The sequence below is a fragment of the Strix uralensis genome, unplaced genomic scaffold (genome assembly GCF_047716275.1).
Source record: "Strix uralensis isolate ZFMK-TIS-50842 unplaced genomic scaffold, bStrUra1 scaffold_117, whole genome shotgun sequence".
Classification (NCBI taxonomy): Eukaryota; Metazoa; Chordata; class Aves; order Strigiformes; family Strigidae; genus Strix; species Strix uralensis.
In genome coordinates this window covers 63,322-87,345 of record NW_027436759.1, presented here as the reverse complement: position 1 = coordinate 87,345, position 24,024 = coordinate 63,322, and the positions used below count along the sequence as shown (strand labels likewise).

General features: G+C 43.8%; 1 long non-coding RNA gene across 1 annotated transcript; it reads left to right on the top strand.

Moving 5' to 3' along the window:
- Window positions 1-15,393: 15,393 nt before the first annotated feature.
- Window positions 15,394-19,503, top strand: LOC141938501 (uncharacterized). The gene is made up of 2 exons (XR_012627313.1): window positions 15,394-17,211; window positions 17,531-19,503. It is a non-coding gene; the product is annotated as an uncharacterized LOC141938501 (long non-coding RNA).
- The last annotated feature ends 4,521 nt before the right edge of the window (window positions 19,504-24,024 follow it).

Below are 24,024 nucleotides of genomic sequence, written 5' to 3'. Positions count from 1 at the left end.
CTCTGTTTCAACAACCCAGTGAAGTTGTGTAAGATGTATTTAACACTTAGTAAACAAGCCCTTGAGCTGGCTCATGTGTTTTTGCAGTTAATTTAGTACTTTACTAAGCGCAGCTACACTGTTGGTTTCTAAATCTGGTGCATTCGGTGTCTTTTTTTGTCCATACAGCACATTTAAGAAGGGTTTTACTAATTGCAGTTCAGTAGTTCAGACCTGTTGTATGTTGAGATCACTCTAATTGCATTCTCAGAGTATGCATAGAGCTTGATGGTGACGCTTATGACTTTATTTCGTTGAAATTGCTACTCCCATCTCATCCATAGAAATGCTTTCTGTCTGAAACACAGCTGCATTATGATTTGCTGTGATAAATGTTAATTGATAAATGAGAGTCATCGTCTCTTGTTTGAACCTTATTACAGATTCCAAATTAAAACTCAGAAAGCATTTTTCTGGATGCATGAATGGTAAAAGGTATGGGGAAGAATAGGTTTTGGAAAATATGTAGAAGATCCCACAACTGGACAGGCATCATGTTTTTAGCACGGACTGATTCTTGCATTAATCATTAAAGCGAACACTAAAGTGACTCCCGTGCTAATGGATTAAAGCAATGCACTTAACAATATGTATTCCCTGCTCATTGATGTGTGAAAAATCTTTGTTTCCAGCTTTTGTGAATATATTTAGGAAGGAGGTGATTGATGCTCCTGCTACATGCAGTTTTATTGCAACTCAGAGCTGCAGCTGCCTCAAGTTCAGCAAACAGAATCTCCAAGTAAAGATTAAAAGCAGTTTCCATCTGTGGGAATACAGTAATTCCTGAACTGGGAGAGGTCTGGGGCCCAGTGCTGGTGACCAGATCTCAAAATCATTGCACTTCAGCCAGCAGTGGGAGCTCTCTGGAGCAGATTTCTATTTGTGTTCATTTATTAGCTAATGTGTGCAGCTTCATTTTGCGTGGATGATGTAGCTGATGCATGTGAGGTCCACAGTGCCTCACAGTCAGGTCTTCACATGTTTATCCGCATTAGGAACCTTGTGGTGGGAGTACAAATGCACCATGATCACTTGGAAGACTTACAAAATGACACAGCAGCTCTGATCTGTCAGTCCAGTTCATGATTTCAGTCATTGTCAGTGCAAGATCTGCTGGATTCATACAAAGGTGTATTTCAACACCAGGTTTGTTTAGAAAGGGTAGGAGAGTGAATTTGTACTGATGTATATTCAAACTGTCCTGGCACCAGACTCTTCTGTTGATTTAACTCACCTTAATGCCATAATTCATTAGAACCAACTCCATGGATACGTGTACAGTAAGTGATGCTTTGTACTGAGCAGTGGCAAAGAGCAAGGGTTGTTTTCTGTTTAACACGTGTACAGCACACACAGGTTTGCTAGTCTAATTCTACGTACGTATGGATCTATCTTAAGGTTAATTTTTTTTTTAGATGAACACCTGTAGTTCTGCATAGTGGAGCCTGTTGACTTCAGAAAGTATAATTGCATGTGAAATTGTCACACAACCCTTTCCACTTAGTTCTGTTTAAGAATTTTGCAGTAAGCAGGGTGCTTTATCCCAGCCTGTGAGATAGCGATGTTGGTTTGAGTTTAATAGGAGTGTGTTTAGTGTATGTGTTCAGAATGTAATATGTGTGTTTTTGTGGATGTTGACAGTGCTTACGTATTGTATAATGAGCGTTGTCTGTTTTAAAGATTGGATAGAGGATTGCTAGGTTTTAAGAATGAGGGGGAATTGTTTCTGTTACTATTTGGTGCATCAACGTCCCTTCCTTATGCCTCTGCATTGTCTATGTTTCTCTGTTTTTCCTCTCTTCATTTATTGTAGAATGTGCTTCTTCCAAAAATTGTGTTCAGAAGACCGCTTAGAATATGGAATTTAATGGCATAGGAATGAAAGACTAATTAAAATGAATGGATTGTGAGGATGTGGGCTTGGGCTGGAGGAGAAGGAATGGGCGTACGTGGCAGGTGAACAAGGAGGCGGTGGGTGATACGGAGCTGTGGATGAGGTTGTGCTGTTCTGATAATGCCTTCTGTGTCCTTACCATTGATCAAACTGCTGTGGATTTTAGAAGGTGACTCAGGCTTTGTTTCTGTGGTCTAGTCTGTACAGATGTACAAGTGCAGTGCTTGGTTAAATTTGTGCCAGCTCCATGTAGGTGCTGGGATCTGTCCATGGGCAGCTGACAGGAGGTGGATTGGAGATACCTGAGCTTCAAACATAGAGTGAGGAAAACAGAATTCTGCCTCTGCACTGCTCTGCTAGCAGTAAGGCTTTTGCTTTTTCTCTCTCTCAAATGGTTTCTTCTAATATTCCTCACTCTCCTCTCTGTAAGATCACTTTTGTCTATAAAACTTACTTTGCCTTATCATCATCTTTTTTCCTCTTTTTTTTCCCTCAATCCTCTTCTTTTCCTCAGGATTCTTGTAGGATTCTTAGCTGTAACCTTTCCTGCTGCCTCTGCTGGTTTGGCTTGCAGTCTCGTGATTGAAGACTGTGCTTCTGACCTTACTCTTTAATTTCTACAAACCTGTGTGGCACCCCTCAGAAGTGCCTTTGAGTGGCTGGAGCTGAAACCTGGATGAACAGTTCTTACTGAACCTGTTTGCCTTCGGGTGGCCATCATGAGACCGTAGTTGGTGGAACTTGGTCAAGAAACTCTGGTTTTCATTGTAATATCCCTAAATAATTAAGTGTGCACACCAATCTGTGTGGACTAGAAACGCAGCACCATAATTTTCCATACCCTGTTGCTTCATTTATTTATACATTTTTAATTATATTTAAATTTAAAGCTCTGCTTTCTAGGAATACTTTTTCCATGACTTTTTTTTTATATTCCAACTACACTAATTTATTTCTTCATACGCTGTCCCGTTCTGCTTAATTCTGTAGTAAAACCTATGACAGACAACTTGCTTAAGAGCAGTACAGGTAAGGCCGTGTAGTTCAAAAGTAGTTACTTGTTTGAAAAGAATTTGTAACTTGAATGAGTATCATCTGACAGTATGTACAGTAAAACTTTAAGGTGGTTTGCTCTTTCTCTTGTTTGAAGTAGAATAAGATTTTGCTTTAGGAAATTGGCTTCTTTAGAGCAGTTGAGTACTTTCAGAAGTATTCAGTGTGCACATCTATATATTACTGAGAGTGAAGCAGCAATAGGAGATTTATCAGCTGACTGATGCTGATTACAGACATCTCGTTCTGCAAATAATTTGTTTTCTTTCAGGTAAAAAATGAGGATACAGTAATTTTTCACCCAGTTAAATCCACAGTGTATTAACTTTCTTTGCCAGTATGGATTTTCTGTATCAATAGCGATTTTGAGAAGAGAGACCTTTTATTTGCTCGTGGAAGAGGCCAAGCAGCACACACTGACCCATTCCCTCATTCAGACTGCAGCTGGAATTGGGTAGTGAGGCTTGTAATGGACTAAATGAGCTGTCGGAACTTTGCACTCCCTGAATAAGATTCAGCAAGCTTTTTCCTAGTTTTTAGAAGAAAGAAGATACTGAAAATTGAGATCTTCATGTACTTTGTACAAGAAGTAAATTTAACTTAGGAGATCCACACATAGAGACGTACACGCAGTTGCTGAAGTTTTATTCTTTAACAATGAATGAGTCTGATTCTGAAAATTCCCAAGTTTGTGGGAAATCCCAAATTCTGAAGTTGGAAATGGCTTTAAACTCTGACGCTGTTCTGGTGTTTGACCATCAGCGAGAACCTTGTATAACTTTGTCTGAAGTTACCCTTCTGTAATGTCATTGTCTGTAGGGTGGGTGTGTGGCTCCGGTAACACCTACAAACCACCCAGGGCATTTGGATGAAAAAATTCTGAGAAGTCTTTGGATGATGATGATTTTACAAGGTAGTTTTTAAAATAGCACTTTGAGGTTTGAGTGGTGTGGGTGTTTTTGTTTGTTTGCTTTTTCTTTGTCTCCTCTTGAAACATTGTTTAAAATGGTGATAAAATGCGTTCCTCTGGCCTTGTGCAGTTTTTCTAAGTGTATGGGGTTTGGGGGGTTTTTTTGGTAATGGTCTTTACTGGAGGTTCTTTGTTGCTTGCAAAGTTCATTCTGTATGTCAGTTGAATCTGAATTTAGTTGTAAAACACGAGGCCTTGGTTTGTTCCTGTAAATTGCTGGGTCATCTTGGTTGACTATACTATGAAATCTAGTATTTGGTGAACTCTGTAAGATAACTCTGCGTTAGAACAATTAGAGACAGTGTGGTGCCACTGGCTCCTTGTGGACAAGCCCTTTGGAAGCTGCACTTCTGCTTTAGTTCAGGGGGTGGTTAAAGTGCTGCAGAGGCTCAGACAAGGCAAAGGCCTCCCAGGTTCTGCCACACAGTTCACACGATCTGCTACGCGCGGGGTTCTCCATCGTGCAGTGATGCAGTAGGATATTCACATCAACAAGGCTTTATTAAAATACTTGTCATTTGAATCCAAAGGTAACAGACAGACAACCTTCAGTTTTTTCAGGAAAAATATGTGTGGTCGTTTTATTATCAATTTAACATTGTCTTCTAAACCCAGACTCTGTTGTGGATTTAATTTTAAGTTGATCTCTGCTCAGTAAAATACTTAAACCTATGGTAGATTTTTGCTGCAAACAATGGCTTAGGTGAGACTTTTCTTTTTCATAGTTGTTTTCTGTTATGAGAAAGTAGAGATGTAAAGAAAACCAGGGGTGTTCTATGTATTAAAGCATCCCTAACTGTCACACCACCCGGTGGTTCCCTTGTCTGCCTCCTGCAGTTCCAGGTTCTGAGCAGTACCAGGAATTTGGATGTTCAGATCGTCTGACGTGGTAGGAAGGAGTACTTGAGTGTGTGTTTTATCTTTACCACTTACCTGGAGTAAAACAATAAATTTTTTTTTTTTTTTGCTTGTTTGGGTTTATTTGAAGGAATAATGTAATTCTAGTAGTGAATCAAAGGCAATTTTTTTACCCATTTCCTGAAGCCATAGTTATAGGCAAATAATAGTGTTTTTATCTGCAGTGAGAACATGTGTACATTGTGAGTGGTCCTGGTACAATGAAGTGTTGATTTCAACTATTTCACTTGTTCTGATTTCTGCTGTCATTTAGCTTGTGCCTTAAGTACTTAGTGAGCAGCCTTTTATTTATTTATTTTCTAAAAAAGGTACTGTAATACTCTTAAAGACGAAGCATTGCAAGTATTAAGTGATTGTGAATGTAGTGTCAGAGGATTAAAGCCCGGAGCTCACTTTCCCTGTGCAGATACAGTGGTTCCTTGTTCTGGTCAGTGTGATGCCATGGAAGAGACTGATCACTGCAATATCTCCCTGCACAAACTGCCCTGAGATCCTGCTGATGGCCAGGCTGCAGCATCAGGCTTCAAGTCTCTTGATGTGAGTCCTTCTGTTTGAAACCCTCAGGGAAGAAGTGTACCTGTGATAGTGCCTGGAAGAGTTAACTTGTTCAGTTTTGAAATTAGGGCAATTTTTCTAATTGTGCTACTTCCAAGAGCTGTTCTGTTGTTGGTTTACCTTTCATATATGGGAGGTTCTGCTTTTGAGAGGCAAAAAAGTTCTGTAGGATTTAAAAAGATCAGTTTTTATAACACCGATTTCTGATCAGGTGTACATAGGGAGGTGGCCAAAGGTAATACCAGCAGTGGTGACTCTGAAAATCTTGGAGTAAAAAGCCTTGTTCACATTTTTTAATATTTGATTAAACAGCTTAGAAGGATTTCCTGGTACAGTTATTTGGGCACTAACAAATGGTCAGGCTATTGTAATATGTATGTTAAGCTCTCTCCAACGTTCAGGTGTAATCAGGATCCTGAACCTGGTATTAGCCCTCTCACTGATCATATGGGCCGGGTATATTGATGGAGTGACACTGAATGTCTGCAGGTGCCTGACATGTCACACGCACGGCATCTCTGGGCATGTGAAGCAGGTGGAGTCTGCAGGTGTGCAAGGGTCAGCAGGTGTGTGTTGTATGAAAAAGGACCTGTCAGTCACACAGTGTGTTCCCTGGGTTTCGGTGAGAGCATTTCATGGGTAGAGCATTACACCAATGATCCTTCTCCCAGAGGCAGGGAAGGCGAATCACCGGGACACTGGTACCTGCCTAAAGTCACCAGAGAGTCCGCTGGCAGGAGCTGCCTCTGCATCTCATAAATCTCTTGTCCATTTTATGTCCACACAACCACAAGAAGACATTCGTATTGAATTATTTTCTTAAAAACTCTGGAAGTGCTGCTCTATTGTTACAGGCATTGTATTTCAGAATGCTTTCAGGTGTTTTCAAGCGTTATAATTCTCCATATTCAGAGAAAAGAGGAAAAACGCAGACCCCTTTTTTTTTCTTGCACCGAAAAAGGGTTTCACACCCAGATGCAAAATCCCCTCCCAAAGCAGATTTTACAGCTCAGTTATTAACCCCTGGAAAAGAATTCACACTGGGAGTGCTGACAGTTCCCTAATTACAGTGATTCTAATAGAACCCGTAATAATAAGGTAGCACCCAAGTTCGCTGAGCTGCTGTGTCAGCTGTCGAACCCAAGCTCACAGAAATCTCTTTCTGAGTGGAAATGTGGGGTGGTCCCATTCAGGGCTGGTTTGCATCTGCTGTTCTCGGTGAGCATGCTGGCTGATGTATGAAATGGTGTTTTCCTGCCGTTAGGGCTGCCTGGCCTGCTGCTGGAGGTGTGTCTGAACACAGCTGAGGTTATCTCTGCGCCTTTGAAACGAAACCCAGTGCATTCTTAGACTAGATAAACACCAGTGTTATTCTGGGCAATTGAGGAAGGATTAGCAGTGTTAAAAATGTTAATTTTTCTTTTTCGTTAAAAAGATCCTTAAGGCTAACTTCACTTTGAAGCAGCGGTATTTCAGTTACAGTGCAATAGTCTCCACAGCAACACTTGCCCACACGGGGTGGGAAACTGATACACCAGTGACCCAATTTTTCAAGGTCTGTCCACTTTCCATTCTGCTGTGTCATAAGCTAAAGATTTTTCCAACTTACTTTAGACTATAGAAACTAGTTAATGGAGTTGGACTTGGTGAGAGCAAGGGCCTTGAAGGGGCATTGCATGTGCAGTGCTGGAAGTTCCCCTGCGGAACAAATCCTGTCCCAGGTGAGCTGCCGTCCAGAAGTGAGCACTGGGTCACGCTGGGTGCTGTAGGCAGACCACAGTCTCTAGGAGCAGCTGATACTTGGACTTTTTTTCTGGGCTGTGAACACACTGCCAACACAACACCTGGTAGTGTCAAACCAAACATCTGAGCCTGGGTCCTTCTAAGAATTGACCTGATTGAGCTGTAACTGGTAGTCGGTGTGCTGCGAGACTTCTGGAGTAGGAGAAAGATAGAAAGGGTTGCTGCTAAAAACAAACATCTTCTGTGCTTGATTTTTAAAACATACTTTCAATATGGGATGAAAAAGTACATTTTTAGAGTAATTTTGTGTAGTAAACAGGGCATTTGAGATAACGGTGATGATAGTGTTGATGTGTCTTCAGGAGCTAATCTTTAACATAACGGCTTCTCTGATGGCTGCTCAGACAATCACATTGATCACTGAGTGCTGCTGAGACACAGACTGTGCTTCCAGCATTGATCCATGACAGCATGAGAATACTTTGGGTAAGTAGTCATGTATAAAATTAACTGCAGTTTTATTTTTCAAGTGATGTAATGTCAGGAAAATTAAAGAAGTCTTCACCCATATCAAAAAAATCAGTTTTATTTCATATTTATTGATTATAGTGTTTTAATTAGCATGACTTCATTTCTAAAAAATTAGCAAAATTGTATTGTTTTCCTGAAAGTAAGCAGTTAAGTACTAACTGAAACATAGTTAAATTTCTTTGGCTCTTAGAGCTGGAAGGAACAAGTTGTTTTTGCAGGTGGATTCATAAACATGGCTGTAATATCCAATAATGCAAAGTCTCTTTTCTTTTATGTTATAAATTAAGACAAATGCCAGGATCTGGTTTTGGTGCTACTGGATGTCCTCTCCTGCTAACATTCATTTGGGGGAAAAACGACTGGAAAATGCTGAATAAAGCTTGAAGGCCTGAAGCCATAGGCTGGGGCTCTCCCAGACAGCTGCTGCTTCAGCTGCAGCCATTGAGAACCCTCCGCAGAGCTGCCTCGGAAGGGCCAGGCGCTGCCTTGGGCTGGCAGCCGTTTTTAGGCTGTTCTAAAAGCCGGTGGGAGAGCAGTGCTTACCCTGGAGTCCAGGCTGGGAGCGCTGTGTGCAGGTCATTGCTGCTGACCTAAATCCCAGCCCTGGGGTTCAGTGCTGTGCAGTGTGTGTGCTGCACAGCTCAGGGGGCAGCAGGCAGTCACTGCTAGTGCTTTGGGACTGGTACCACCAAAACTGCAGGTCAGGGGGAGACACGAAGGGAAAAGCTCTGCTGTGCCCTGCAGCCACTTACAGCTGCTGTACAGTTTTCTTACTGTTTCTGTTTGCCATGTCCTGATGGCTGTGGTAGTATGGTGTGTGCTATTTAAAGCTGACTGATAAACCAGAGCCAACCCAAGGTGTTGCAGGATCCCACTTCTCTTGTCCCTTAATCAGCAGACAAGCCATTGCCGTAATGTGGTGGGACAAAATTTCTTGTCCTTTCATGTTGCATCACAGCGAGAACAATGCAAGAATAGATCTCTGTCAATTTTTTCAGTACTTCAAGCTAAAATATCTCAGTTATTTTAAAATGTTCATTTTGAGATGTCAGTGATGATCCATGAGGCTGGGAAGATTCTTAATTTATGAAACCAGTTTGGCTGTCACATCTCACTTTTCAAACTTAATGGATTCAAATTCCAAGTTATTTTTCCCTTGCATTCTGAGTCGCTCATTTTATTTTGTTGATCTGTGATAGAGAAGGTGGCTGAAATAAAACTAGAAGAAAAAAAGCAAAAATTATTAATGTCCAGGTGATAAGGATATGTTCTTGCCCTTATCTCTTCTTCTCGACACCCCTCACCACCTTTAGCCTCACTTTTTTCTGCTTTCCATGCTTCCAGTTTGAAACTGGGTTTTTTATCTTTTTGGTCTGCATTTTCTTCCTGTTGCTCTTTGCTGTGCTCAGATCCTGGTTCTAAAGAGATGGTGAGTCTTATTTTCAGCACTCGATGACTGACAGTGGAATTTCTTTGATGAGGCAGACTGTGCCTGTAGAGTCTGTTCTTTGGCTCTGGCACCAGTACAAGCTTTCCCGAGGGCTCGCTGCTGAATGTGATGCTCATCTCTAGTCTAGACAAAACCTTGGCAACTTTGTTTCATTTACTGTCTCTTTTACATTTCCTTCCCTGTATATCCAAACACTGATATTGCTTGGAGTCATGTTTAGAATATTTAGTACAAGCAATTAGAGAGCTTTTTGGCTACTGTCTTTTTATTTTTAGAATCTCTGTGAGGCAGAGTGAGGGAGTTACCTCTGGGGAGTGCAGCCGTCAGCATGTGTTTTAGATTCCATCTGTGGCAGAACTGAATTTCTGCATGGCTCACCAGACCAACCTGCAGCCAGAGGACTGGCTCTAAAGAAATCCATGCTTTTGGTTCCTGAGGTCTTTGACTCAGTCCTGAGTATTCTGGCAGTCATAGCCAGAACACTTCAGTGTTTTGTGGTGGGTCTTTTTGGTTTGTTTTGCCTTTTTTTCCGCACCAGGAGTGGGACAAATAAAAATGCTATTAAAGAAAAAGTACAAAAAACTTCAGTGCTGGTAGTGGGTCATTACCACAGGTAGTTACAAACTGTACAACAGAAAGAAATTTGCTTGCTTTTGAAATGTGAACCATCTTCTAAATGTAATAAGGGCACAGAGAAGTACGCTGTGTTGAGAAGTGACCCTACTTGTTTGGAGAGCAAAGCACGGAAAGGCAGCCCTGCAGCTGGGGGTCAGCTGGGACCCACTGAAGCCAGGAGCAGGCTGTTGGGTGCCCGCCGCGGGGGCTGCAGGAGCCGGTGGTGCTGGGGCCAATCCTCCAGCCCAGGGGGGCTCTTGCCAGAGCCAGCAGGTTCTGCGGAGGGCAGCGTGCCTGGGCAGCGAGCTCTGGCCCAGCACTGCTCTGCTCTGGGCAAGGGCAGCTGCTTTTGTAGGACAGTGTCACTGGCACAGAGACTCAGACGGGGCAGATGGCACTTGCTGGATGTTTTCCTGAGATTTCTGGCACAGCAGAAGTTGTCTCCAAGAGTCTGACAAAGTTGCCCGTGTAATCCGTTTGTGTTTGTCAGTGCAAGGAAAACAGATTTTTCAGTGTTTTTAATTTGCCTTTAAATAGAGAATAGGAAAAAAAGATCCTAACTCTGTATTTTTTTGTCAGACAACAGCTTAGAACCAGAGAAGAGATACTTATGAGTAAAATAAAACATTCAAATTACCTTAGTGGATCATTGGCAGCAAATTATGTTTCTGTGTTTAAAAACAATGACATATTTTGATTTTTAATTGGAACTGGGCACGCAACTCCTTGAGGTTTTTTGAAAGCTTCACCATTCCCAAGTGCCACCTTCAGAGATGTACACATTACAGAACAGGTTAAACTGCCCCTTCAGTTTTCTGCTTGAAATGTGTCATAACAGTTCAGTTTATTTTGTTCAAAACCTGTAAATATAAAGGTTGTGATGGTAAGTAACAGAGCTTTGTCTCTCTGCCAAAAAGGCACTCAGTAGCATCTTGCATTGTCACTACAGATTTTGGACATAATAAAAAAGTAAGCAGTACTAATAATGACCATAGCAAAAACTGATCAATAACACCACTCTATAGATATCCTAATAGCAATTAAAGTGGGAAGTTCATGGTAGTTTTTAATTTTGCAAGGGAAAAAGACTCACTGAGTAAATGCTCGCTATTCCTCTGTGAAACTTCTTGTGAAGGGAGAGCAGCACGAGCCAGAACTGTGGCCTGATTTCACATGTACATCCAACTTCCATCGTGGCTTCGAAGTGTAGAACGGAGAGTCACATGCAGCTGGTTTCTCCATAGCTAGAAAAGTTAGAAACAGAGGGATTTCTGTATTTTCAGAATGACCTCTTGTACTAAGCTACACATTTTCCCCAAAGCATTGTTTAATAAATCTGACACACTAATGGAGTAACTTAAGGTCTGCAGGGAAATGAAATAAAACTTGTCATCTTTTAAACTCTTTTAACCCTGATCTACAGCTTCTGAAAGAGCACTGGGGACGGGGGAAACGGATTTTTGTGGGCTTTGCAGTGAAAGAATAGGTAGCATTATCAAATGAAAAGAGCGTGTTTGTGTTGGTCAAAAATAACCATTGCATGCTTGTGGCTAGGCGTGTTCTTAGGAGGATTGATGCTTAAGTCACTGAAAGGAAGGAGAAGAAGAAGTAATGACTAGAGAAGAAGTTAGTATTAAATTGGAATGAAACTAAACAGAAATCATAGGCTACTATAAAGTTAGTCCTCCAGCATTCTGGAAAAGTCCTACTAAACTGAGAGTCCGAGTCCTGTTTCTGTTCTGTTATTTATGTAAGTGAATGGTGTATCTTAATCCAATTTTAAATGAGGGAAGAAACCTCCAGAACTGCTACCAATTTAACTTTATCTTGAAAGTCTTAGTGTGTTTTACCTGAAAAGTTGAGTTGCGAAGGAGCCTGCCTGGTGAGCTGCAGGAGGCGTGTAACACTAGCTTCTGGCTGTGCGTCCTTCAGAACGTGTTTAAAACGTGTCTGAGATACAGATGATTGGCCCGTGCTGTGTATTCTCAGTGGGTCAAGGAAAATACTGTTTCCTGAGCAAATTAGTATTTTTGGCTCTTTTTTTGGTGTGAAGAGAGGTGAAGGACTGCTATGTTCCAATGCTGGGTATAAGTTAGATTCCTTTCTGGCTGACACAGATTTTATTAATGACACGTACTTGTAAATCCTGTTCGGGTAAATGGAGCAGTTAGAAGATCAGCATCACAGAACATCACAGCCATCATTTAGATGCCAAGAGGTTTTTCCTTCATAAATAGACAAGAAGGGCAAAAGAGCAGTCCGGGGTCATGAAAGAATACTTGGAGTGATACGCGTTCATATGGTTATCATGGAGCAGTTAGGATCACAGTCTGTATCTCAGTTTCCTGCTCTTTCATAATTACAGTGTGACATTTAGTTACAAATCCTTATTCATATTGGTATGCTCAGCCATCGTTTACTGAAAGAACCAGGACAGTAATTAAATCAGGCACACTGCCTTTCTTTTCTCCTTTGATTTTATACGTACATTGAAATGAAATGTCTTTTTTAATAATAATATCTGCAAGCAGAAAATAAATGTAATCATAATCATTGTGACAAATCAAAGCATACCATCCTATTTAAAGCAATTCTGCATTTTTAGATGGCAAGGGTTAAGTAGGGTGCCAAGTGCTGCTTTTCTGTCCTGCTTTGTGAGTGTACCGGGTCTGGCTGAGCCAGAATTGGTTTTCCCCTGTAGCAGCCCTCATGGTGCTGTGTTTTATGTTGGGAGCTGGCAGGGTGTTGATAGCACACTGGTGTTGTGGCTACTGCTGAGTGGTGCTTACACAGCACCAAGGCTCTTTCTGACATTTCCCCCCCCCACAGTGGGACGGGGTGGGCAAGATCTTGGGAGGGGACACAACCAGGACAGCTGACCCGAACTGACCAAAGGGATATTCCAGACCATATGACGTCTGCTCAGTATAAAGCTGGGAGAAAGGAGGAAGGGGGTGGGGTCACCCTTCGTCCTCCAAGGCAACCACTACGCGTATCGGAGCCCTGCTTCCTGAGAAGGCCCGACATCGCCTGTTAATGGGAAGTAGAGAATAAATCTGTTTTCCTTTTTTTGCTTCCGCACGCGGACCTTTGCTTCGCTTTGCTTATATTAAAACTGCTGTTGTTTTACCCACAAGGGTTGGGTTTTTTTTTTCCTTTCTTATTTTCTTTCCCGTCTTTGCCCTGTTGAGAAAAAAAGGGGAAGGGGGGGGGGAAGTGATAGAGCGACTTGGTGGGTACCTGGCATTTAGCCAAGGTCAAACCACCAGAGTCTTTTTTGGCGCCCAACGTGGGGCGGGACAACGGCAGTTTATATTAATTGTGCTATAGCTATAGCAGTTAGTAAGCGACAAGCTCTTGTGCTGGTCACGGGTTTGTTTATTGCTCTGCTTTTCTTTATTTTGCTAAGCTCGGGAACATGCTGGAAGAAATTGGGAACATCATGAGTGGTTTTATTCTGCAAGCTCCCGAAGTACTTATTAATTCTTATGTTAGCTCTTTGATACTGTTCATTGATGCTATTTGCCTATTGTGGGCTGTGTGGAGCTCATTAGGTTTTTGGTGTAAGAGAAGGCAAATTTTGGGTGAGAGAATACCAAAATGTGCCCTGAGGCGGCCTGTCCCTGGGTGGCAGGGGGAGTGGAAGGATTTGGGCAGATTCCTAGGACGGTTATCACCTCCTGTAGCCTGGGATCTTACCCCTGAACAGGCAAGCAACCCCGCAAAATTGACACAACACCTGATAGAAGGGTGCCTTGTCTATCCCGATGAAAATCAGCAACTCCTAGCGCTGTACTGGGGCCTGGCCTGTGCTTATCAAGCTGCAGTTCAGTGCTCTCAAAGGACTGTGGTGGAGATGGGGACTCAAACAAAAACAATAACAGCAGAGATTGCCCCAGTAGTAAAAAAGAAACAGTGGACAAGGAGAACAACAGGTCCATACCCTCAATTAATAAGGGACGAAAAAGAAGAGGAAGAAGCGGGTCCTTCAGCAAAGGGGTCAGAAGAGGGAATAACAGAGCTCAAACAGGAGGCAGAAACTACCCGGTCCCTGACATCATCAGAACTGCGAGATCTGCGGAAAGACTATAGCCGCCAGCCGGGTGAGCGGATTGCTGCCTGGCTGCTTCAATGCTGGGATAATGGGGCTGATGCTCAGCAGCTGGAAGGTAAGGAAGCCCAACAGCTGGGTTCCCTTGCTAGAGATCGAGGAATTGAAAGGGGAATTGGAAAAGAAACAGGAATTTGCAGTCTGTTGAACGGTTCCTTTCAAGTGTTAAAGTAAGATATCCCTTCAAGGAAGATCTTATGGACAACTCCCCAGGGAAGTGGACTACTGCAGATGAAGGTGTGCAGTACCTGAGAGAATTAGCAGTGCTGGAAGTCATCTATGGTGATCCAGATAATGATGAAGCCCCTAAAAATCCAGAGGATGTCCTGTGCACACGGGCCATGTGGAGGAAGGTGATTAAAGGTGCACCATCCTCGTATTCTGCTGGCTTGGCTGCGATGTACTATCCAGAAATGGATGTGGGAGAAGGACTAAGATGTACGCCAACTGTGGAGGCAGTCTCTTCCTGGCTTCAGAACTTTGAAGAGAGTCTTGGTACCTCCTCATCTCTACGGGCGAGTGCCTTAAATGTCAGGAGCACCCCAAGAAATCAGTTCTCTTCCACCCCAGTCAGAGGGAAAGGGAAACCTAGGCGCATGACACGTGGCGAACTTTGGTTCTTCCTGCGTGACCAGGGGGAGGACATGAGGAAGTGGGATGGTCAACTCACCTTCAAGTTGGAAGCTCGTGTACATGAATTGCGAGGAAAGACCCCTGCCAAGAAGACATCCAAGAAGGTTGTTAATGTAGCTGGTGTGAAACCTCAAGAAAGTAATCAGCGATCTCCCAGATACAGGAAGACTGAGATCACCTCCCTTGGCCCTGATGAAGGAGTCTCCGGCCTGGCACGGCAAGGGTCAGACAGTGAATACTCTGACCAAGAACAGGAATAGAGGGCCCCTGCCTCCAGCCAGGAGGAGGAAAGGGATGATCGGGTGTATTGGACAGTGTGGATTCGATGGCCTGGCACATCAAATCCACAGAAGTACCAGGCTTTAATCGACACCAGGGCAAAGTGTACATTAATGCCATCAGGTTATAGAGGGGCAGAACCTATCTGGATCTCAGGAGTGACAGGTGGATATCAAGAACTGTCAGTACTGGAAGCCGAGGTTAGCTTGACCGGGGACGAGTGGGAAAAACGTCCCATTGTAACTGGCCCAGAAGCCCCTTGTATCTTGGGCATTGACTACCTCAAGAGGGGGTATTTCAAAGACCCAAAAGGATACCGATGGGCTTTTGGTGTGGCCAGTGTGAACACAGAGAAAGTCAAACAGTTGTCTAATCTGCCTGGCCTCTCGGAAGATCCTTTTGTTGTAGGACTGTTGCGAGTTGAAGAACAACAGGTGCCAATTGCTATGAGGACCATGCACCGACGGCAGTATCGCACGAACCGAGACTCTCTGGCTCCCATCCAAGAACTGATCCGTCAACTGGAGACCCAAGGTGTCATCAGTAAGACACATTCGCCTTTTAATAGCCCAATATGGCCACTGCGAAAGTCTGACGGAGGGTGGAGGTTGACAGCAGACTATCGTGGCCTGAACGAAGTGACGCCACCACTGAGTGCTGCTGTACCAGATATGTTAGAGCTCCAATATGAACTGGAGTCAAAGGCAGCCAAGTGGTACACCACAATCGACATCGCCAATGCATTCTTTTCAATTCCTTTGGCAGAAGAGTGCAGGCCACAGTTTGCTTTCACGTGGAGGGGTGTCCAATATACCTGGAATCGACTGCCCCAGGGGTGGAAGCACAGCCCCACTATTTGTCATGGACTAATTCAAACTGCACTGGAAAAGGGTGATGCCCCTGAACATCTACAGTACATCGATGACATCATTGTGTGGGGCAACAAGGCAGAAGAAGTGTTCAAGAAAGGACGAAAAGTAATTGAGATTCTTCTGAGAGCTGGGTTTGCCATAAAGAAAAGCAAGATCAAGGGACCAGCACAGGAGATTCAGTTCTTGGGAATAAAATGGCAAGATGGACGCCACAGGGTTAATTCTACTCAAAATTATGCCTCCTCAGAGTGCTATGAGTGATAGTTTCTTGGTGCTTGAGGCTATAGCCAGAAAACTTGAGGTGTAGCAGGTAAGTCTCCCTTTGTTTGTAAGTGGGAATGGTGTCGGGCTGTCATTGTCACTTGATGTATTTTCTTTCTTGGTAACAGGCAGATGCTGGAATAAGCCCGCATGTTTTCCCCTCAGCTCGTCCAGGCTCAGCCACTAAAGATGCTGGAGCAGGGATGAGGCGGTCAGGCTCCTGTGAACGGTGACTGCTTCCAGTCCTTGTGTGGTACCATGTCTGCTGCCTCCCGCCATGGTTCCCAAGGGACACACGGCTCATTCTGTAGTGCTGTTACTTCCTTTAAGGATCTGTTCCTAAGATAATTCTTCAGTTCCCTTTCTCTTATTTTTCAGTTATTATTCCTTATTCTCATTGTTCTTTTACAGGGCTGTGTCAAACTATACAAAACCCATTACTGTTGTATGGTTTTACAAAATATTTTTTCAGCTACATTTGAATTTTATTCTTTCCTTCTACCATTTGTTTGTGGTCTAATTTTTTTTAATGGCAGGGTAATATTTCTTGATGTATTAACAGTCCTCCTCTAACCAGTCAGAGTAGCGCATATTCATTTTGTTGTAACGCTTTTGCTCTGCTTCCTTAATTTTTTTGTTTTTGATTGTATTTTAATCCCTTTCCCTTTGTCCCGCTTTTGATCTTATTTAAATTTTGAGCTGTCCGTTGTAAACAGTTGTCTATTATGTTGTTAGTCTTTTGTTTTTGAGGAGCTGTAATGGATTATTTATGCCTCCTATGTATCTCTGGGACTCTCTGCTTCTACTTTTTCCACAGAAGTAGATTTGAATTCTGTTTTCACTTATTTCTGAATTATTTTCCCCACATGTACTTGAAATCCAAGAGGCTCAAAGTCTTCTGTTGTATGGGTTCAATGACAGTACAGTATCTCTTGGTCAGCAACCTTTGTTACTTTTCAATTCCATACCTTTCTCTATTAGTAAGAGGTTATTTAGAATTTATTTTCCTTTTTATGGATTTACCATACTTATATTCTGCAACTCCCCCTTCAGCCATAGATTCTTTCAGTATTAGCCTTTTTATTAAAGAAACTGAAAGCTTAGAATTCAGCTAGCGATTGTGAACATGTAAACTCTGATTTGAATTTTTGGTTCTTCTGTAGGTTTGCGAAATCTTGGATCAAATTGCTAAACTTGTCAGAGGGTGCTATGCAAGTTGAGCACAAACTAAAGCACTTTGAATTCAGACGATCTTTCTTAGTCTCAATTCCTCACCTGTAAAATAGGGTGAGTATTTCTAAACTTTGTAGTCAGACTTTATGGCTTTTAAGCAAGAATTCTTCTAGGAATTTATACTAAATTTATACATCTGTTGTGTCCTCTAAAACCAATTCAGGGATTTTTGATTTGCTGATTTTCCCTTTTTTTTTAATGATTGTGCATGTAAATCTGCTAACAGGACTTCTAAATGATTTTTTTATTTGCCTTGTAAAATGTAGGGCTTAATCCGTTATCAGGCGTTCAGTACATATTTGTAAACTACAGGCTAGAACTAAAATACTGTATTTGTATCACTACTTTTTTTTTAACTGTTGTAAATTCACAGGGAATTGTGAAGAGAGGTGAAGTTGTGTTCGAGGCTGCCAGAAGCCGCAGAATCCCAATCCTGATGGGAACACCTGGAGGTGACCAGAAGAGGACAGTGAGGATTGTTGCCGATTCCATCCCCGACTTGCCTGACCTGGGGCTTATTGACAAGGAGCTGGCAACCAGTGGAGCTGGAAATCCCAAGGTAGAACAGATGATTAGAGACTCTACTAAAGCCTTAAGCAACTTGTCACTGCAATGACAACTTACTGCATTTTAGGAAGCAGCTTCCTGGTTTAGGAGCAGGAAGTCTCCATATCATTATCAGGGTTAATATAACATATTTAAAAAGGACTCAACGTGCCAGTAAAATAACAGAGTAGAGATAATATGCAGTCACAGAATAATTGTGTCTAATTTCTGAAGCTATCTTGAGCAAAGGCAACAAGTCCTTCTAAGGTATTTGAGACATACACTCAGGGGTACTGTCTTTCAGTTTATAATACTACTGTAGAAAACTCTGATTGCTTCTCTTATTGTTATGGGTTGTCTGTTATGTTGAAAGAACTACGTAGCTGGTATCCAAAGACTGTCCCAGACCTATTTCAGATGATGCAGTTCAGACTGTGGTGGGAGAAAGGACTAAACTACTGGCATTTTTTTTAGATACTGCATTTTATTGATTGCTTTTTTTATTGCAATATTTTTATAAAATGGGTTCTGTGCGGGCTTCAACTGTCAGTTCAATACTAAAGTTCAGTGCAATACTATAAAAAACAGTTCAGTTGGTAGGCTTTTTAAGCCATAGCCTATTAGAATGAAAGTTCATTAATTTATACTTTATTCCTGTTGTTGATAGTGACTTAAATCCTGCTTATAAACACCTTGAGAAATAAAATATGAACTGCCTTTGGCTCCATATGCAAATGAGCCATAAGGGCTCAGCATTAGCAGTCTAGTTTTTGCCTCCTGCATATAAAAGGCAATAGTTACTTGTAAATCACAGAGTAAAGAAACTACAATAAAATGAAAACTGGTTTTAGAGTTCTGCAAATTCCCGCAGAAAACCTGTAGAACTATACGGTATCTTTTATTATTGCCAGCTTGTCATGTATAAAACAGGGAAGAGTAAATCTTGATTTTTTTTTTTTTTCCCCCCCAACTAGTGCTGTGTTTTTCACTTGCCTGAAGAGTAACGGTACTCATAGTTGCAGTCATAGTTTGTAACCAAATTGTTCATATTTACAGATAAAAATACAGTGAAATTTCTACATTAAGTTAATGTGCTAACTTTATATGGGAGCTTCTAGGAGGACTTCGGAACAAAATAGTGTATTCAAAAGCAAATTCAGTACACTAACTGTAAAGTTTGGGTTTATTTAAGCTGGTATATTTTGCATTAGGTACTGTTTGTAGCATTGGGTTGTAAACATACTAAACTGTATATTTTTCAAGAGCTTTTTTAAATTCCAAGTATTCACTGGTTTGTAGTGTAAGTTTCACGTCATATTTAGGTTTGAGCCTTTCTATGAAGGAGCACCAGTATTTTCCTTGCAGTAGAATTGGTGTGTAAGCTGTTTAAGGAATGTTTAATTCTAATTAGAATACTTACCTCACTTAGTGTTAATTTTTAGATTGGGCTTTGTTGATTGTAAGAACTTGCATAATTGCTATAAATATCTGCTTTAAAACAGATTTGACATATTGCACGAATCTTGAGTTGTAACACTGTTATTGAAAAGCACTTTTAAATTTCTTACTAGAAGGACCATCAGAGTACAACTAATGTTGAGATTTATTTTTTCTATACTGTCTGATGTTACTGAAAGATGTTATTCTTTCATATATTTTTTATAAAATTATAAATTACATTTCTATAAACTAAAACCCTGTCATAGTACCATATGGTCTTTTCCAAAACATTTTCTGTTTGTGTTAACATGTTTATATTATTTTCCCTTGGTGGAGATTAAAATGATGTTGAACAATGCTGACTGACTTTCACTTTCTTTTCACTTCCCGTGTATCTTGGCTGTCAAAAACTTCAAATGGAACAGTTTATTGGAAAGACAAGGAGATGTGTTTTTCATAGTTAATGTAACTGATACTGCAGTGAGTCTTAAGGGTGAGTAGTACAAGGTTTGTCAACGGCGAATGACTTCTCTAAGAGTTAATGTGTTGACCTCTTAAGGTGAGCTTGGAAGTTCTGTATCCAAATACTTTTTAAGATGTCATCGTAGGGGGTTAAAGTCACTTTATAATTCCAAGTTATGTGCCATTACCTATGTTGTTGAAAGTCCTGTTTTAATTATTTTATTGTTACAGGTGTTAAACTGTAAACTAAGTGTCTGTTAAGCTGCGGTAGTTTGTTAGAGGTCTTTTATAGATCAGCATCTCAGAGAACCAAACATTTGCAGCAGAGCCTGCTAGTTTTCAGACTCACCGGTAAAATTTGTGATTGTTAAGCAACAGCCACACTGACTGCATTTTCAGTGTTCATTGTAAAGTTAGAATTGGTGAACAGGTAACTCCTTCGTACTTTTCAAAAATTTTGATTTAGTGTCATATTTGACTTGGTTGTTAAAACCAAAATATTAATTTCTACACATTAACAAACTGGTCCAAGATAAATGTGTACTATGTTTCAAAAAGAAGTGGTGAAACCATTTCTAAGTTGAATTTAGACCACAGATACTGTACGATTCACAGCTCAGCTTTATTGAGATTGCCTGGCTGTAAAAGGAAGGAAATTGATGTAACATGTCCTTGGATCCATTTATGTTTAAGGGGAAAAAACCCCAGTTATTCTTTCTGAAGATGGAATAAATCAGTGATCATTAGGCAAAGTTCACTGAAAATTTCATCATGGAAACCTTGCCTTGACCTACCACCATCAAAATTTTTAGCTTTGACAAGAACTTTTGTGGAACACGAAGACCTATGAAAGTCTCCTAGGAGAATGCCATATAGCCACAAACTTTATGGGGGAAAAGGGTTTTGTTGGGTTTTTTTTAATTGCAGTGGTAACTATAAAATCCTCCCATAATAGGAAGGAGTGTTTCAGAACTGATGCCCTAACTTACAACCAAAAAATTATCTCGAGGAAAGATCTAGTAGGTCTTGTCTTTCATAATAAGGCATTAGTTTGACTCAAATTACTTAGAAAACAGAGAGGATTGTTCAATAGCTTATAGTTAATGTATGAACATGCATTTCTTGCTAGTCATCCATGAGTGAAATTTATTTAAAAAATAAACTGAAAAGTTGGTGTTTTCGTCTATTTGATTTGACAGTTGGCGCATCGAGCTCCAGCCCCCCTTGCCTCTCTGACAGCTGACACGCAGTGTAGAGCTTGGCACTGGAAACACTGGGTGTTGTGCTTACACTGGCTAAATCCTAGCTTTAGATGGTAATAGCAATCTCTTTCATGCTGAAGGTATGATTTTTTTTTGTTTGTTTGTTTGACTTTGGTGTTTTCATTGTGAAGTCCCAGACTTGTATCATGAATACAAGGAAGAATTTGAGTCACACTTTTAACCGTTGAGCATGCCTTCATTCATCCCCTGATGACATCTGTACTTTGTTGAAATCCCCTTTGCAGTTCCCCTTTGTTATCTCCAAGGTTTCTTTGGTCTCCAAGGCCCGCTCAGGACTCCTCCGCTCCCATTGCCAAGCTCTCGTGAGGGCTCTTTGAGCTCCTTTTTTCCATTTGGAACCCTTCCTGCATCCGCATCTGTTACCCCAGTCGGTCTTTCTGTCCTCCCATCCATTCGGTGCACCTCCATTCAGTTCCCCGGCCCCGTGAGGACATCTCTACTTTGTTTGATTCCCTTTTGAATTCATTGCATCCCCGAGACTTCTTTGGTCTCTCTAATCCCCGTGACAATGCCTCTCGTTTTGCCAGAACCTTTTCTGAAACCATCTTTGTGCTCCAGAGCCATCTATTTGTTTTCCATCTTATCACATGTCTTATTTGGTATCTGGTATCCCAAAGACGTGTGTCGTCAGCTTAGATCTCTTCCGGAGTTTTTCAGAGAAGAGGATCACCTTCATATGTTATCGATAAATCTCCTGTGGGGGTGTTTGTCATGTTTTGCAATTTATTTTTGTTCTAGCAACTTAGGTATTAGTTAGACTGGTTCATACAGTTTCTGATACATGTCATGCAATTCCGTGGTTCTTTATCTATTCTGTCCTTTGGGACTCTTACGGGAGTTAGTCAGAATGTCAAGGTCACTCTGAATTGTTGGCAATGTACAGTAAATAATTTATATTGCAGCCTGTGGTATTTCTGAGAAGGAAATCTTATAGGATCTAATTCTGCTTTGTTCTTTACTCCTATCTAGAACATGGTTTTGTTAGAAGTTAGGTCGTGTGCGTGGTCTTGCTAGAAAAGAAGCGAACCCAGTAGCATTTTTGTTTTTCACAGGAAACTAAAGCACATCATTTAGGATAATGATATCGCTATTGCATGTAGCCAACTACTTCCCGACATCACCCCCCCAAGAGAGATGACAACGACAGCACCGCCACAACACAGACGATGACATGGGCCCACGCCCCACCCCCGACAGGCGACGACTTCGGCCCCACCCCCCCCCAAGAGAGGCGACAACCTCACCCCCCCGCCCCCAAAACCAGGCGATTGCACCGCCCCCCCCCCCCCACCTAGGGGCGACATCGCCCCCCCCAACACAAGCGACGACTTTGCCCCACCCAAAGACAGGCAACGACCTCGCGCCCCCCCCCCCCCACAAGAGAGGCGACACCGCGCACCCCCCCCACTCATCAAGACAGAGGACATCACCCCCCCGACCCCACGAAATGCGACGACCTCGCCCATCCCCCCCCCCCCGAAGACAGGCGACCTTGCCCCCCCCCACCTCCGAAGAGAGGCAACGTTGTCCCCCCCCCGCCCGTCCCCCCCCCCCCCCCCAAGACAGGCGACGACCTCACCCCACCCCCCCTCCCCGCAAAAGACAAACGACATCGGCACCCCCCTCCGCAAGACAGGCGACGACTTCGACCCCCACCCCCACCCCCAAGACAGGCGACGATTTCAACCCCCCACCCCCACCCCCGGATAGACGACGACCTCGCCCCCCCCCCCCCCCCCCACCCAAGACAAGCGACGACCTCGGCACCACCCCCCCCAAGACAGGCGACGACATCGCCCCCCCCACCCCCCCAATACAGGCGACGACTTCAGCCCCCGCCCCCCCCCCAGGATAGACGACGACCTTGCCCCCCCCCCGCCAACACAGGCGACGACTTCCCCCCCCCACCCCAAGACAGGCGACAATTTCAGCCCCCCTCCCCCAGGATAGTTGACGATTTCAGCACCCCCCCACGAAGGATAGACAATGACCTCGCCCCCGCCACCCAAGACAGACGACGACCTCGACCCCCCCCCCCCCCACGACAGACAACGACCTCGACCCCCCCCCCCCCAACACAGACGATGACCTCGACCCCCCCCCAAGACATGCAACGACATCGCCCCCCCCACCCCAGACAGACGATGACATCGCCCCCCCCCCCCCCCCCAAGACAGGCGACGATTTCAGGCCCCCCCCTGCAGGATAGGCGACGATTTCAGCCCCCCCCCCCAGGATAGACGATGACCTCGCCCCCGCCCCCCAACACAGGCGACGACTTCACCCCCCCCACCCCAAGACAGGAGACAATTTCAGCCCCCCCCCCGAGGACAGGCGACGGTTTCAGCCCCCCCCCCCCAACCCCAAGCATAGACGATGACCTTGCCCCTGCCCCCCAAGACACACGACGACATCGGCGCCCCCCCAAGACAGACGCCGACATCGCCCCCCCCAAGACAGGCGACGACCTCGGACCCCCCCCCCCCCCAAGACAGGCGACGACATCGCCCCCCACCCTCCAAGACAGGCGACATCGGCACCCACCCCCCCCCCCAAGACAGGCGACGATTTCAACCCCCCACCCCCCCCCCCCCCAGGATAGAGGACGACCTCGCCCCCCCCACCCAAGACAAGCGACAAGCTCGGCACCACCCCCCCTCCAAGACAGGCGACTTTGCCCCCCCCCCAAGACAGGCGACGACATCGCCCCCCCCTTCCAAGACAGGCAACGACATCGACCCCCCCCCCCACCCCAGACAGACCACGACATCGGCGCCCCCCCGCAAGACAGGCGACGACCTCGCGCCCCCGCCCCAAGACAGGCGACGACATCGCCCCTCACCCTCCAAGACAGGCGACATCGGCACCCACCCCCCCCAAGACAGGCGAGGAATTCGGCCCCCACCCCCCCCAAGACAGGCGACGATTTCAACCCCCCACCCCCCCCCCCAGTATAGACGACTACCTCGCCCCCCCCACCCAAGACAAGCGACGACCTCGGCACCACACCCCCTCCAAGACAGGCGACGTCGCCCTCCCCCCTCCAAGACAGGCGACGACTTCAGCCCCCGCCCCCCCGCCAAGGATAGACGACGACCTCGCCCCCCCCCCCCCACCACAGGCGACGACTTCACCC